This window comes from Neovison vison, chromosome 13 (genome assembly GCF_020171115.1).
Source record: "Neovison vison isolate M4711 chromosome 13, ASM_NN_V1, whole genome shotgun sequence".
NCBI classification, from domain to species: Eukaryota; Metazoa; Chordata; class Mammalia; order Carnivora; family Mustelidae; genus Neogale; species Neogale vison.
The window spans coordinates 75,433,137-75,449,013 of NC_058103.1; the positions used below are offsets into that span (position 1 = coordinate 75,433,137).

At 39.4% G+C, this 15,877-nt stretch overlaps 1 pseudogene; it reads right to left on the reverse strand.

Moving 5' to 3' along the window:
• Window positions 1–9,868: 9,868 nt before the first annotated feature.
• On the reverse strand, window positions 9,869–10,019 carry LOC122894819 (annotated as a pseudogene).
• Window positions 10,020–15,877: the final 5,858 nt, after the last annotated feature.

Here is a 15,877-nt window from a genome sequence, read left to right on the forward strand (position 1 = left end):
GGGGGAAAAAAATAACCTATATGCAAATACCTGAGGAAAACATGTGGGGTTTTTCTCAAAGTAGTAGTGAGGAAGATAACTTCAGTCTGGCATTCAAGGCTTCCATTAGCTAATCTTCCCTAATTCCACCAAAAATGATGCACTTACATTCTCTCTGTAAAGAGAATTCAGGACAATTTTCCATTCGAACAAATGAAACACTGAAGCGATTCAATGTTTGTTGAAAGATTAATTGCATAACACTGCACAAGGATTGCTATCCCAGTTTGTTTAACTAGAAAATAAATGTTTGGCAACAGCTGAAGAATCTGCCCTGCAAGTACATTATAAAGTCTTAATTCATTTTTTAAGAGAAAAGAAAACAAGACGAACTACTATTTTGGTGTGACTCCTTCCCTATCATTTGTGACCTGTGATTTGGAATGCTCTATTACTCTTTCCTATCCCTGTCTTATCTTTCAAGGCCCAGCTCAAATTTTTCTGTAAAGCCTTTTCTGACTACCCCCAGCCCTAAATGATTTTTTGCTCCCCAACACTTTAGCATTTACTATCTTTATTGCTGATTTCCAAAGCTGGCTGATCATCAAAATCCCCTGGTTAAGAACAGGCTAGATTATGCCACAATAACAAACACTCCAAAACCAAAATGTTTTAACCAAATGTTAAAACCAAAAATGTTTTAACACAACAAAGGTTTAGTTATTGCTAATATAAAGCCCCCTACAGGTCTAGATAACTTTCCAGTGCTATCTGCTCCATGCAGGAACTCAGAAATCTGGCTCCCGCTAGTGAAAATCCCATCGTTCTGTAGCTGAACCATCTGGAACAACTAGTCTCCTTGATTGCACAGCAAAGGAAGAGAATGCTGGAGGTTCTAACACTGACAATTAAATGTTTTAACCCAGAGGTTGTATATATAACTTCGACTCTCAACCAACTGGCCAGAATTAGTTATATAGTGCAATCAACCAGAAGGAGCTAGGGAAGAATAACCATCCCAATAATCATGGCAAGAAGAAGGAGAAAACCGATATGGATGAGTCTCTTCCACACCTAAAACCCTTTTAAAAAATATAAAGTCACGAGAATACATCCCATGCAAATCAAATACAAAACTCTGGGAGTAAGTCACAAAATTCTCACTTTGAGGCCCCACCTTGAGAACACTTTGTTCATATCACTTATTCTGACCTGCCATTTATTTGTCAATGTTTTATCTTTTCATGTTCAAATAAGCAAGGTCCTTAAAAAGACAAGAACTACATCTTTATTCAATTCAGGAGACGTTTATTAGTCATGGTGAGAGAAACCAAACATGTGTCTGACATTTTAAGAACACGGGTATCTGCCACATTTCTGCCACTGAGTAAGTCAACGGTAAAAAATATATATATTTTCTAATTGAGATATAATTCACATACTATAAAATTCACTTTTAAAGCATTCAACAGTTTTTAGGGGCACCTGGGTGTCTCAGTGGGTTAAAGTCTCTGCCTTCGGCTCAGGTCATGATCCCGGTGTCCCAGGATCGAGCCCCACATCAGGCTCTCTGCTAAGCAGCCTGCTTCCTTCTCTCTCTCTCTCTCTCTCTCTCTCTCTGCCTGCCTCTTTGCCTACTTGTGATCTCTGTCTGTCAAATAAATAAATAAAATCTTTTTTTAAAAAAAACATTCAACATTTTTCGTCTATTCTCAACGTTATACATCAATCCACAATTGGTAGAATGTACAACCACATTCCAGAATATTTTCACCAACCCCCCAAAAAACTCCATATCTGTTAGCAGTCATTCCCAACTCACCAACCCCATCCCAGCCCCTGGAAATCACTAATTTTCCTACCTTCTGTCTCTATATATTTGTCTACTCACATTTCATATAAATGGAATCATGCAATGTGTGACCTTTTGTGTCTCTATTCTTTCACTTAGAATGATATTTTCTAAGCTAACCCATGTTAAAACATATATGAGGAATTCATTCATTTTTATTGCTAAATATCATTCCACTATATGGAATACCACATTTTGTTTATGTACTCACTCATTAGTGGTCATTTGGGTGTTTCCACTTCTGGGCTCTTATGTATAAAGCTGCTATGAACACACAGGTACCAGTTTTTGTGTGAACATACATTTTCAGTTCTCTTGGGTATATCCCTACAAGTAGTGTCACAAAATCATACTATAATTCTATGTTTCAGAGAACCTTGTTAAGTTTATTTATCTATAAAAATGATGAGTAGTGTCTTGTCCTGTGAATTCCAGAAGGATGTTATAAGGATCAAATATAAAAGAGTATTTGTTAATGATTGAAATACCAATAAGTTCTAGACATTATTAACAAATTTCAAAAGCAAGGCACCACATCTTATACATAGCAGATGCTCCTTAAAGATGTGTGAAACCACTAATTTGTGTAATTAACAAACAAGGAGAAAAAACAGGTTATTAAGTAGTATGTTAATCCTGAGTATTGTACCAAACTAGTACAAGCAAGTTACCCAATGAATACCATGAGTCTGCACTTGAAGTGTTTTCCTGAAGCAGAACAATGTATGTGTTCTTGAAAGAGAATAAAATTGACCTGATGTCTTTAAAGGGTTTCCATACTAACAATCTATTTCTTTAGACAGTCTGTGGTGTGAACTGCTTGTGCATGCAACAGCGGTGTTCATCAGGGACATGAGATATTTGGGGAAGCTGCTCTCTCTCAGCTCCTTTGAAGAAAAGTTCTGCCAAGTCTCATTGTTTTTCAGGAGTTAAGTGTGGAGTCACAGCCCTCCCCAACTACTCTAAAGAGGAAGCAGAATGTTTTCAATAAACTGCAAATTGGCATCCATTCATAGGAGACATGTCACTACCATTTCAGCACTGTGTGCATTCAGGTGTTCTGTCTGAATTGAGACTTTTAGGCACTAATAATAATTAACTACTTTCTTAGCAATGAAAAAAGTCTTAAATGCCTATTTACTTAATGGTCCCCTAGGGTGTCTTTGTTTTGAATGGGATAAAAAAAAATCTTAGCTGCAAAATAAGCAGGTGATTCTAATCAATAAAGCCAGAGGACTATATTGATTACAAGAACTCCATTCTTTAGTCATTAACCCTGTGAATTCTCTACCGAAGCCGGGTAGGACTACTTCTACCCAATAGAACACAGAAAGGCTCATTGAGAAACTAGAATCTCATTTCACTTTCATGTCTTCCTCCTAGCCTACAGGGCCCATTTAGGGAGTCCATTCCACAGGCTGCACATGTGGGAAGATGACTCTTGTGACCCTCTGTCAGGAGGATGTGTGCTTGGAGGTATTTGGTGCTTTTTTTTTTCTCCTTGGTAGTAATGGATCTGATGACAAAGCATTAAGCCTAGCCTGGAAATTTCTTTAGTGCAGAAGGAAATTTCCTCTCCTCTTGGTGATTACTAACATTTCTGCATTTCAAAGTGAGTGTGGGGATAAGATACAGCATTGATCTTATTAGTGAGAAACAGCAGTTAATATGATCCATGCATCAGGATGGATCTGCCAACCTGGCTTGCATCAGGATGGATCTGCCAACCTGGCTTGAGTTGCAAAGTTTAGGTTCATTGGTATATGTTATAATAAAATTGAGTATAGTTGCCAATCAACTCAACTCAGTTGCCAACTGAGTATAGTTGCTTTTCTCTAAAGTCCCACAGCACCTCGTAACAAGGAATGACACACTGTATACATACCCCAACAAGAATCAGGGGAAGTGGGTCCAAGTCCTTACCCTTCCACTATACCAGCTGAGTTATTTCAAACTTCAGGATTTGTGTCTTCATCTAATGATGGGTTTGGACCATATCTGTGCATTTCAAGTTTTCAAGGGAATATGAATTACCTGGGGATATGGTTAAAATGCAGATTCTGATTCAGTGGTTCTAAAGTAGATTCTACGCAGATGAAGCTGAAGTTTCATGGACACACTTTGAGAAGCAGAGTCTCTGTGACATCTGAAGTTACATGCTCTAACACTATGGTTCTATAAGCTGTGGGTTTCTTTTTTTTTTTTTTTTTTTTTTAAAGATTTTTTATTTATTTATTTGAGAGAGAGAGACAGTGAGACAGAGCATGAGCGAGGAGAAGGTCAGAGAGCGAAGCAGACTCCGCGAAGCAGACTCCCCATGGAGCTGGGAGCCTGATGTGGGACTCGATCCCGGGACTCCAGGATCACGCCCTGAGCCGAAGGCAGTCGTCCAACCAACTGCGCCACCCAGGCGTCCCAAGCTGTGGGTTTCTAATGCCATCTATACGTTTCTACCTTGTATGATGGACATTTATGTAAATCCCTAATTAAACTTCAAGCTCTGTGATGGCAAAATAATTGTTTCTTAAACTCTGTGTTTTTCCTGTATCCCCAAATTATACAATATTGGGCATATAACAGTGAACATTTGCTAATGAATGAATGAATGAATGAGGAAATATCATGTCTACTTATTCTTTCTAAGAACATTCTATTTAGAATCAGGGACCTGGGAGGATTTTGGAGACAGTCCACCATCAAGACTCTCATTTTATCCAGAAATCAAAGACTCAAATTACTCAGGATCACATAGCTAGGTTATGACATGGTTACAAGTAATACCCAACTTCCTTCTTCCAAAATCTATGCTCATACAGAACAGCATCTCCCATATACCTTCTTATCCTCACTCAGTCATATTTCACTAAAGGTTAATCCAGAGACTATGAAAATATCTAACTCTAGTTGAACTATAATATGTAAATCTATATTGCTTCTACCTAAAAGAATGTAACAGAGAGGTTTAAGGAAAATTTTGAGGGGCACCTGGGTGGCTCAGTGGGGTAAAACCTCTGCCTTTGGCTCAGGTCATGATCCCAGGGTCCTGGGATCAAGCCCTACATCGGGCTTTCCGCTCCATGGGGAGCCTGCTTCCCCCTCTCTCTCTGCCTGCCTCTCTGCCTACTTGTGATCTCTGTCTATCAAATAAATAATTTTTTTTTAAAGTTGAGATTAGGAGTGGGTAGGAGAAGAATAAATGAAACAAGATGGGATTGGGAGGGAGACAAACCATAAGTGACTCTTAATCTCACAAAACAAACTGAGGGTTGCTGGGGGGAGGGGGGTTGGGAGAAGGGGGGTGGGGTTATGGACATTGGGGAGGGTATGTGCTTTGGTGAGTGCTGTGAAGTGTGTAAACCTGGCGATTCACAGACCTGTACCCCTGGGGATAAAAATATATGTTTATAAAAATAAAAAATTTAAAAAAATAAAGATCTCTACACATATTAAAAAAAAAGAAAAAAAAGTTGAGATTAGGAAATGAATCTTGGTAGGAAGCTATTTATGGTCTCAGTTCCTTCCTGTTTTAAAAGACAGAGTGTTTGAGGGAAGAGCCTAGAGAATATTAGGTTGACAGATTTGGAGTACAATAAATTAGCTTCTAGATCTGACCAAATTACCAAACTGGTACCACGTAGCCTCAGCAAACTGACAGTCTTACCATCCTTCCATCCCTCGTTTACTCCCTTCCCTCTCATGTACATGAACATGGGACTCATTTACTTTTTGATAAAGGAAATGTGCAAAATTCCCATGCTACTGTGTACAAAAATTACTGCTGAAAAAAAAATTACTGCTGTGGTGAAAATTACAATAATCATTACTCACTGAAAAAAATTTACAGAAGTATGGAGTGTATGAAACAGAGCATATGTTAAGATTAGAGCCATATGTAAGGGCAGATATTAAGTTTGTTCTGCCCACAGAGAGAGGGCAGGATTTTAAGCATGGAAATATCATGCTTAAATCTGAGCTCTCAGGAGTGAACTCCAGCAGAATGGGTAGAGGCGAGGCAAGGCAGGAGGCTGCAAGCTTGAACAGGAGGCTGCTGCAGAAACTCTACTGTGATAAATGAGAACCTGAGCACAGATATTGCTAGCTTGGATTAAAAAAGACAGGAATTTCACAAAAAAATTGAGGTTATCCCTATGAAAACATAGCAACATGTTATAGGTGGGAGATGGTTAGAAAAATTCAGACCAGAAACTGAATACAAATGAGAGTAGGAAGCAAGATCAAGGATGGGGAGTGGATGCCAACACGCAAGCCATAAGGACCTAGACAGTTGTTACAGGGTGAATCCCAGACTTGGCTTTCAGTGTCCTGGAAACCAAAAGGAAAATAGAGATATGTCTGGTCCTTATTGTCCAAATAGACCAAAACCACAAGATATCTTTAAAAAAAAAAAAAAAAACAGTTCTTTAAAAGAAACAGAGCCCTTCTAATCACTCAGCAAGAAGAAAAAAACACATTTTACACGATATTTCAAATAGGAGGAACAACAGGATATAGTCACAGTGTTCTCAGGAATATCCTTAGTATAAATGTAGAAGTGATTAAATCGGGGCATTTCTACAGAGGGCCTCAATGAAATACATACATAGTAAGCATAGAGAGACGTCATCAAGGCAATGGTACATCAGCTGTTAAGAAGGAAAAGAATAACCCAACTGACTCACCCCCACGCTCTTAACTAAGTGGCTGCCATTTCTTGATTATAGGTTCCACTCAAATTCCTGACAATGACTCTGAGTGATTTTTTCTTGTTTTGGTTGTTGTCATTCTCTAGCCACTTGACAGTGTGCCATTACAACAGCCCCAGTTGCTGTAACCTGTTTTGTCCTCATAATCAGTCCATTTCTAGGAGGCATTTACCTAAGATAGATAAATATGGATTGGTCTGGTTTAAAGCAAAACAGAAACATTTACCAGGTCTGTTTCAAGGCATCTGTAGTCTTCTTTGTATTTAGAAAAGCAGATATGATGCCCAGGCCCATTTATGTCAAGCCTGCCTTGGCTTTGTTTTTTCTAGAGTCTTCTAAAATTATCTTTTAAATCCCCAGTGGGGACATCAATCTATCACAGACCCTTGTGATCATTTTCTATTTTTAAAAAAATTTTTACTTATTTATTTGAGAGAGCAAGAGCACAAGAGCTGGATGAGGGGCAGAGGGAGAAGCAGTCTCCCATTGACCAGGAAGGCCGATGCAGGACTCAATGTAGAGCTCGATCCCAGGACCCCAGGATCATGATCTGAGCTCTAAAGGCAGACATTTAACCCACTGAGCCATCCAGGCACCCCGATCGCTTTCTATTTAACTGAAGGAAGAGACATAGGAAGAGAAGGATGGGAAGGAAAGAGAGGAGAAACAAAAAGAGGAAAAGAGAAAAAAGAAAAAGAGGTGAAGAAGAAAGAGGAGCAAAAAGGAGGGGAAGCAAGATGGACCAGAAGGACAGAAATGTTTCCAAAGTCTTTCAAAGGCAACATCCCCAAGGAAAATTAGGGAACCTTTAAAGCAGGGGTAAGGATGGGCTGTTTTCACCAAGGAAAGATGTTTTGCCAAGCTTCCCTGAGGAGAGAATGGACATCCTTTAGATAGAATCAGCCATAAATGTAACACCACTGAATTCTCTGTGATTTGACCAGTTTCAGTTTACAGATGTGGTTACCCACATGCTCATTTTTTCCCTCAACCTGACTCATCTGTCTGCCACCACACAGCTTGATGTGAAAATACTGCCGGTTCCGATGCTAGCAGTCCATCTGTGAATGGTGGCATCTTGTAAACATGATCAAAGAGCAAACCAATTCACAAAGCTGGTGTCTTGGACCTCCCAACCTACCTCACCCACCACACCAAATGAGTTCATGTCAAAAGTTCTTTGTCATTCCTGTATGCCCCTAAGAATAACTTCTTCCTCTAAAATTAATATGGCTCTCTATGGAGTTGTAGAATTCCTTTATCCAGGAAGTTACGGGTATTAAATGAGGAGAAAACATTATCTCCGATGGAAATACAAGAATGTGAGCTCAGTGAGGACCAAATTTTTGTCTGTTTTGCTATATGCTCAACCCTCAGTGCCTAGAACAACATCTGATAGTCTGTATACCTTCAATAAATACATGTTGACAAATGAGCAAATATTGGCAATAAGAATGTATGCCTGCCTTTGGAGGGTGTTATTGCTATAGAAACATACATGAATGTTTCTAGAAATGTTTCTAGAACCACAGAATGTTAGAATTAAAAAAGAATTTAGAGATCTTGTAGTCTAGCCTGGCGTTGAGAAAATGTCAATACTTCTGGTCATAGTAATAGTAAAAATAATAAGAAGAAATTATTATCCCAATTTACTGTCATCCAAGTCCATGTCCAGGTTACAAGCTTGACCAGAAGGTTCATGAAGCTGATTGGTCTCAGAAGGAAAGGGGCAGAAAGTCCAAATTTGATTCAGAACACTGTGGAACATGGAGGGAGGGCTAGGAAAACCCACAGGAAAAGTAACGAAGGAGAGAAAAGATTGTCCTAAAGGAAGATAAGCACTGCCCCATACCCTGTGCCCAAATAGAATAATAACCCTCATGCTTGCTCAGCACTTAACATTTTTACTGTACTTTTGCAGCCATTCTTCATTGAATGTCACAAACAAGCATCTTGCCAGTCATATGTGAACCACAGATATACTCTGTGTTGGCCCACAGAATAAACCACTGATCCCTATTAGGGACTTTAGCTCATTCCTGAAAAACTGAATGCCAAGTGAAAAGCCACTGAATGAAAAAAATGTTTTTCTATCCATGTGAATAGAAAAAAAAATGCCATGTATTCCATCCCAAATGAAAATACCGAACTGCCCAAAATATCTCAGGTTAAAGAAAAAAAAAAAGTAAAGCAACTGAACAATAAAAACAAGTCTATAGGTGATGAACAATAATTTAAAAGTGAAAAAATATAGTTTGCACATAAAATATAATGTGAATGTGATGAAAGTTTATTGTACTCATTTTTTTCCTTCTTTCTGAATCATTTTCTTCATCAATTTTTCAACCTTTGGGGGGCTCATGGTTATCTTGCACTCAAACTGCTCTTGAAAATAAAGTTATAACACTGAAAAACACCCTCTGGGCAAAAGAAAAGCTAAATAAGAGAGTACTTCAAAATGTGGAAATAACACACATGCAACTGCTGGAGAGTCAGGAGAAGGTGCTACCTGCCACTTGGCACTTGTACACAACACAAAACATTTTAGGTTCATCCACATGTGAAGTGTAATTCAAACTCATTCCCTGACTAGAAACTACTAGATCAGATACATTGGTAACTGTGTTTTTGCCTAAAGCTGTAATGTAAAAATAATACCACTTCTCATGAAGGTATTTGTATATTGTGTATACAGGTGAAAAATTTATTATATACACACAGAAAAAGGGAGGAAGCCAAAAGGTGGTATACTTTTTCAAAAGTCAATAAGGTGAAAAGCTTTTAACTGAGCAAGCAATTATTATTTGTCTGTATTACAACATTAGAATAGTTGGAAGGATTTAAAAATGAAGAAAATCACACAGAAATACAGAATTCTGGCTTCTCCTGAGAAAGCGGATAATCTGAGCACACTGGTCGCAACATGCTTTCATGGCAACAATTGACTGAAGCAGCAGCTGCTCATTCAGAGAGCCCTACACATCCTATTGTGCTGGAGAAACTGAGGCCCCAAGATGTGCTATGATATGTTCAAACTTGGAAATGTAGAAATGGACTAAAATCTAGGGATTTTTATTGGAATTTTCCATCAAGAGCATAAGATTACTAAGTGGTGCCTCAATCGCAAGATCCATCCAGGAAATTCAGACAATCTCCCTCAATGTACCTGAAGGTCACTGAGGAGTGCCTGAAAACAGTTACAATCTTCTTTAGCCTTTCTGACTCCTGCATTTTCCAGGTGTGTTGTGCTCTAGTTCCTGAAGGACAGCATCTGGGATCATCTTTCAGTCACCAGAAACAGTTTTCAACTTTGGCCATACGTTGGATTCACCTGGGGAACTTGAATGCATACCGATGCCATGGTCCCACCCTAGAGATTCTGATTTTATCATCTGGGGTATAGTCAGCCATCAGGAATTTTCAATTAGCAATAATCGCGCCTCGGATAAATCTCATTGGCTACGATACTGCCACTGCGCAAAGCTAGCCATCAGGAATTTTCAAAGCTCCCCAGGTAATTTTAAGGTGGAGTCACCTTTGAGCAGCACAGATGCAAACTCTCCCCTGAACTGAGACTGTACATTTTACTGAGGAAGTCCTAGCTTTCTTCAGGGAAGGGAGGGCTAATGCCTCTTCTTAACCAGTGGGGCCACACATGGAAGCTAGAGCTGTTGAAGTTTCACATGCCAAATCCAAAGACTCTGTTGGCAAGAATAACAGCTACTGTCGAGGAAGTGCTTACATTGTGCCAAGTCCTGTACTAAATAGTTTACAAATATTATCCAGCAGCAAGCGGTGAGGCAGGTAGTACTATCTTCTTCCCCATTCCCAAGATGAAAGCTCATGGAGTTTCTAAGTGGCAGAACTGGATTCTACTGTGGCCTGATCCCAAAGTCTGAGATCTTAAACAATCACAGTATGCTATTCAACCTAGAATGTGCCAGCAGCCTACACACAATTTTACTTCTATACGACTGACAACATGGGGACACCTGGGTAGCTCAGTAGGGTTTTTTTTTAAGATTTTATTTATTTATTTGACAAAGAGAGAGAGAAAAAGTGAACGTAGAAGCTGGGGGATTGGCAGGCAGAGGGAGAGGGAGAAGCAGGTTCCCTGCTGAGCAGGGAGCCCGATGCAGGACTTGATTCCAGGACCCTGGGATACATGACCTGACCCAGGTGCCCTGCTCAGTAGGTTAAGCTTCCAACTCTTGAGTTCAGCTCAGGTCATGATCTCAGGGTCCTGGAATCGAGCACTGTGTTGGGGTCCCCTCTCAGTGGGAGTGTGTTTGAGGATTCTCTCTCTCCCTCTGCCCCTAGCCCTACCTCTCTCTCTAAAATAAATAAATAAATTTAACAGATCATATCATTTCAACACTACTAGCAAAAATAGAGTTATGCTGACTAGTGGTTAAGAACAAGAGCTCTGGAGCCAGACAGTCAGAGTTCCAATCCCATCTCCATCACTCATGGCTTGAGTGGCTTTGGGCAAACCACTTGACCTTCATCAGTTTCAATTTACTTTCTCCTAAAGGGGGCTAATAATAGAAGTTAGACCATAGAGTTGTGGTAAGAAGTAAATGACATTAGCAGATTGAAAACACACAGTACAGTGTTTGACTCACACTGTTTAATAATAGCATATTAATCATCACAATTATTATTACTATGCAACAACCAGGAAGAGAAGGGCTTTGTACTTGGACTTTGTTCCCACAGATGTGTATATGTCTAGTTTCTACTTTTGTTTATGACACTTAACAATGCATTTATTCCATAATATATTTAAAACATGTTTTTAAATACAGGCCTCCAATTCAATATTTATAGAGAATTCAGATAAGTATCAAGAAAAAGAAGCTATGGGAGCCTGGGTGGCTCAGTGGGTTAAAGCCTCTGCCTTTAGCTCAGGTCATGATCCCACGTACTGGGATGGAGCCCCGCATCGCATCGGGCTCTCTGCTCAGCAGGGAGCCTGCTTCCTCCTCTCCTCTCTCTCTCTGTCTCTCTGCCTTCCTCTCTGCCTACCTGTGATCTCTGTCTGTCAAATAAATAAAAAATTTTTAAATGTTTTAAAAGAAAGAAAAGAAAAAGAAACTATGATAAGATGGATCAAAAGGATCCTCTTTATTCAGTAAAGTGTCAGGATATAAGATCAATGCACAGAAATCAGTTGCATTTCTCTACACCAACAAGACAGAAGAAAGAGAAATTAAGGAGTCAATCCCATTTACAATTGCACCCCAAACCATAAGATACCTAGGAATAAACCTAACCAAAGAGGCACAGAATCTATACTCAGAAAACTATAAAGTACTCATGAAAGAAATAGAGGAAGACACAAAGAAATGGAAAAATGTTCCATGCTCCTGGATTGGAAGAATAAATATTGTGAAAATGTCTATGCTACCTAAAGCAATCTACACATTTAATGCAATTCCTATCAAAGTACCATCCATCTTTTTCAAAGAAATGGAACAAATAATTTTAAAATTTATATGGAACCAGAAAAGACCTCGAATAGCCAAAGGGATATTGAAAAACAAAGCCAAAGTTGGTGGCATCACAATTCCGGACTTCAAGCTTTATTACAAAGCTGTCATCATCAAGACAGCATGGTACTGGCACAAAAACAGACACATAGACCAATGGAACAGAATAGAGAGCCTAGAAATAGACCCTCAACTCTATGGTCAACTAATCTTCGACAAAGCAGGAAAGAATGTCCAATGGAAAAAAGACAGCCTCTTTAATAAATGGTGTTGGGAAAATTGGACAGCCACGTGCAGAAAAATGAAATTGGACCATTTCCTTACACCACACACAAAAATAGATTCAAAATGGATGAAGGACCTCAATGTGAGAAAGGAATCCATCAAAATCCTTGAGGAGAACACAGGCAGCAACCTCTTCGACCTCAGCCGCAGCAACATCTTCCTAGGAACATCGCCAAAGGCAAGGGAAGCAAGGGCAAAAATGAACTTTTGGGATTTCATCAAAATCAAAAGCTTTTGCACAGCAAAGGAAACAGTTAACAAAACCAAAAGACAACTGACAGAATGGGAGAAGATATTTGCAAACGACATATCAGATAAAGGACTAGTGTCCAAAATCTATAAAGAACTTAACAAACTCAACACCCAAAGAACAAATAATCCGATCAAGAAATGGGCAGAGGACATGAACAGACGTTTCTGCAAAGAAGACATCCAGATGGCCAACAGACACATGAAAAAGTGCTCCATATCACTCGGCATCAGGGAAATACAAATCAAAACCACAATGAGATATCACCTCACACCAGTCAGAATGGCTAAAATTAACAAGTCAGGAAATGACAGATGCTGGCGAGGATGCGGAGAAAGGGGAACCCTCCTACACTGTTGGTGGGAATGCAAGCTGGTGCAACCACTCTGGAAAACAGCATGGAGGTTCCTCAAAATGTTGAAAATAGAACTGCCCTATGACCCAGCAATTGCACTACTGGGTATTTACCCTAAAGATACAAACGTAGTGATCCAAAGGGGCACGTGCACCCGAATGTTTATAGCAGCAATGTCCACAATAGCCAAACTATGGAAAGAACCTAGATGTCCATCAACAGATGAATGGATCAAGAAGATGTGGTATATATACACAATGGAATACTATGCAGCCATCAAAAGAAACGAAATCTTGCCATTTGCGACAACATGGATGGAACTAGAGCGTATCATGCTTAGCGAAATAAGTCAAGCGGAGAAAGACAACTATCATATGATCTCCCTGATATGAGGAAGTGGTGATGCAACATGGGGGCTTAAGTGGGTAGGAGAAGAATCCATGAAACAAGATGGGATAGGGAGGGAGACAAACCATAAGTGACTCTTAATCTCACCAAACAAACTGTGGGTTGCTGGGGGGAGGGGAGTTGGGAGAAGGGGGGTAGGGTTATGGACATTGGGGAGGGTATGTGCTTTTGGGTAAATTGGAAGGGGAGATGAACCATGAGAGACTATGGACTCTGAAAAACAATCTGAGGGGTTTGAAGTGGCGGGTGGGTGGGAGGTTGGGGTACCAGGTGGTGGGTATTATAGAGGGCACAGCTTGCATGGAGCACTGGGTGTGGTGAAAAAATAATGAACACTGTTTTTCTGAAAATAAATAAATTGGGAAAAAAAAAAAAAAAAAGGATCCTCTTTTCTGATGGTTCAGTAATCTACCATCAAATCTGTCCTTGTCCTGCAGCATCAGAAAGTATTAAGCCAAGGGAACTAATTCTACTCTCTTACTAAATTAGAGAGTTGAGGTCTTAGAGTAAATTTTCTTTGGAGGAATTTATAATCCAGATCAGACAGTTATCTAAGATACATAAACCACCAAACAAGTTCAATAAAGAGCCTCAATATCCATGAGAAAAAAGGAAGATGGTATTACAACTTTCTAAAAAGGAAAGGCAAACTATTCTCTAGAGGGCAAGAGGAAGGTAACAGGTTGTTTGAAATTCCAGGGATTAGGGCGATCTTTCTAGAAGACCTACAACATTTAGCATATCGACATGGGCAAGTAGAAAATTCATAAGAGTTTTATTATCACAGTAATGAGAATTCAGAACAACTTACTTGTACTTTAAACTTCTGAATTATTGTCTCAAGAGTCTTTCTCCAAAGACTTTCTTATTATTATCTCACCTCTGACTATAATTTCAACTGCAAAAAAAAGAGTATGGAAGGATAAAATGTTCTGAATATTTAGAACATTCAAGAGCCCACATATTCTGCCTAGGGTGCTCTGCCCCGCTTGTCCTAAATTGGCTGTTGGATCAAGCTTTGTTCCCTGTGGTCGGTCAGTTCTAGTCCCAGTTTGCTACTTAATTGATCCACACATGTAGATATATGTCTGAGTGTTATGATATTTTGCCTTTTAGAAAAAAAAAAAAAAAAGACATGAAGTCTTAGCGATGCGTCTGATCCAATTATAGGAGCCCACAGAAAAGCACAGAAAGGTTCAAAGAATCCCACAGTGGGAGAGGAGTCCAGAATAACTTTATTGGTGGTCTTGAAGAGCTGGGCTAAATCACCTCAGTGAGCCATTAAAGGAGGAAGGGGTAAGAAAAACGGTGATAAAGATGCATCTTAGTCCCAAATGTACTCATCACAAAAAGCTTGCTTTTTCCATATGGACAGTACCTAACTGCCATTCATTTTTAAGTAGTGATAAGAGTCATTGAGGCAGACAGGACCCTTACCTGGAATACCATTAACAAAAACTCTTAACCAGAGGTGGGCAAGAGCTTCTGACCACACATTTATCTTTTCAGCTAAATGCATATGCTCAGGAAGCAATTCTGTCCAAGCGTTATCTTCAAAAAACTAATAAACATTCTGCTCTTAAACCAAATATATGGTACAAGGTGATTGTCTATATGGCAAAGTCAACACACACCAAAAAATCCTTTTTCAAAGAAGCTTACTTTTTTGACACTCTATGAATAGAACATATCCAAGCATGAAAAAACGTGTTATTCAGGATTCACATAAAAACAAGGTAATACTATAGCACTTTCACTGCACTGAAAAATCAACAAGTTCTTTTAATGAAGTGGATTCTTATTTCTAAAGTATTTATGCACGCCTGGGTGGCTCAGTCATTAAGCATCTGCCTTTGGCTCAGGTCGTGATCCCAGGGTCCTAGGATAGGCCTCACACTGGGCTCCCTGCTCAGTGGGAAGCCTGCTTCTCCTTCTTCCACTACCTCCCCTCACTGTGTCTCTCTCTATCAAATGAATAAACAAAAAAATAAAATAAAGTATTCAATAGCTGACTTTACATTAAATAAGTAAGATTTTTACGAAATTCAATTTTGACTTTTCAGTCATTTACTTTAGGTATTTGGGATTGTCAAGGAAGGGGCATTGTTTCTCCTCTGTCTCTCATCTTCTAACTTAGGACTATAGAAGTTTATTCAAAGCCAGGAGTCAAAAAATTATATTGGGCTGGTTTAAAATTCTAAGATCCTTGAGAACAGTACCTACAGCTAATGAGAACACTGAAGAAGTCCATTTAAGAAGACTTTTTCAAACATGTAGGGTGCTATAACAAAATGCCATAAACTGGATGGCCTATAAACAACAGAAATTTTCTCACAGCTCTGGAGGCTGAGAAGTTTAAGGTCAAGATGCTAGAAGATTCAGTGTCTGGTGGTAGCCCACTTCCTGGTTCATAGACAGCCATCTTTCCTCTGTGTCCTTACATGATGGATGGAGCAAGGGAGCTCTCTGGGGACCTTGTATAAGGGCACTAATCCCATTCAGTAGGGTTCCACATTCATGAGCTAATCATCTCCCAAAGGCCACACCTCTTAA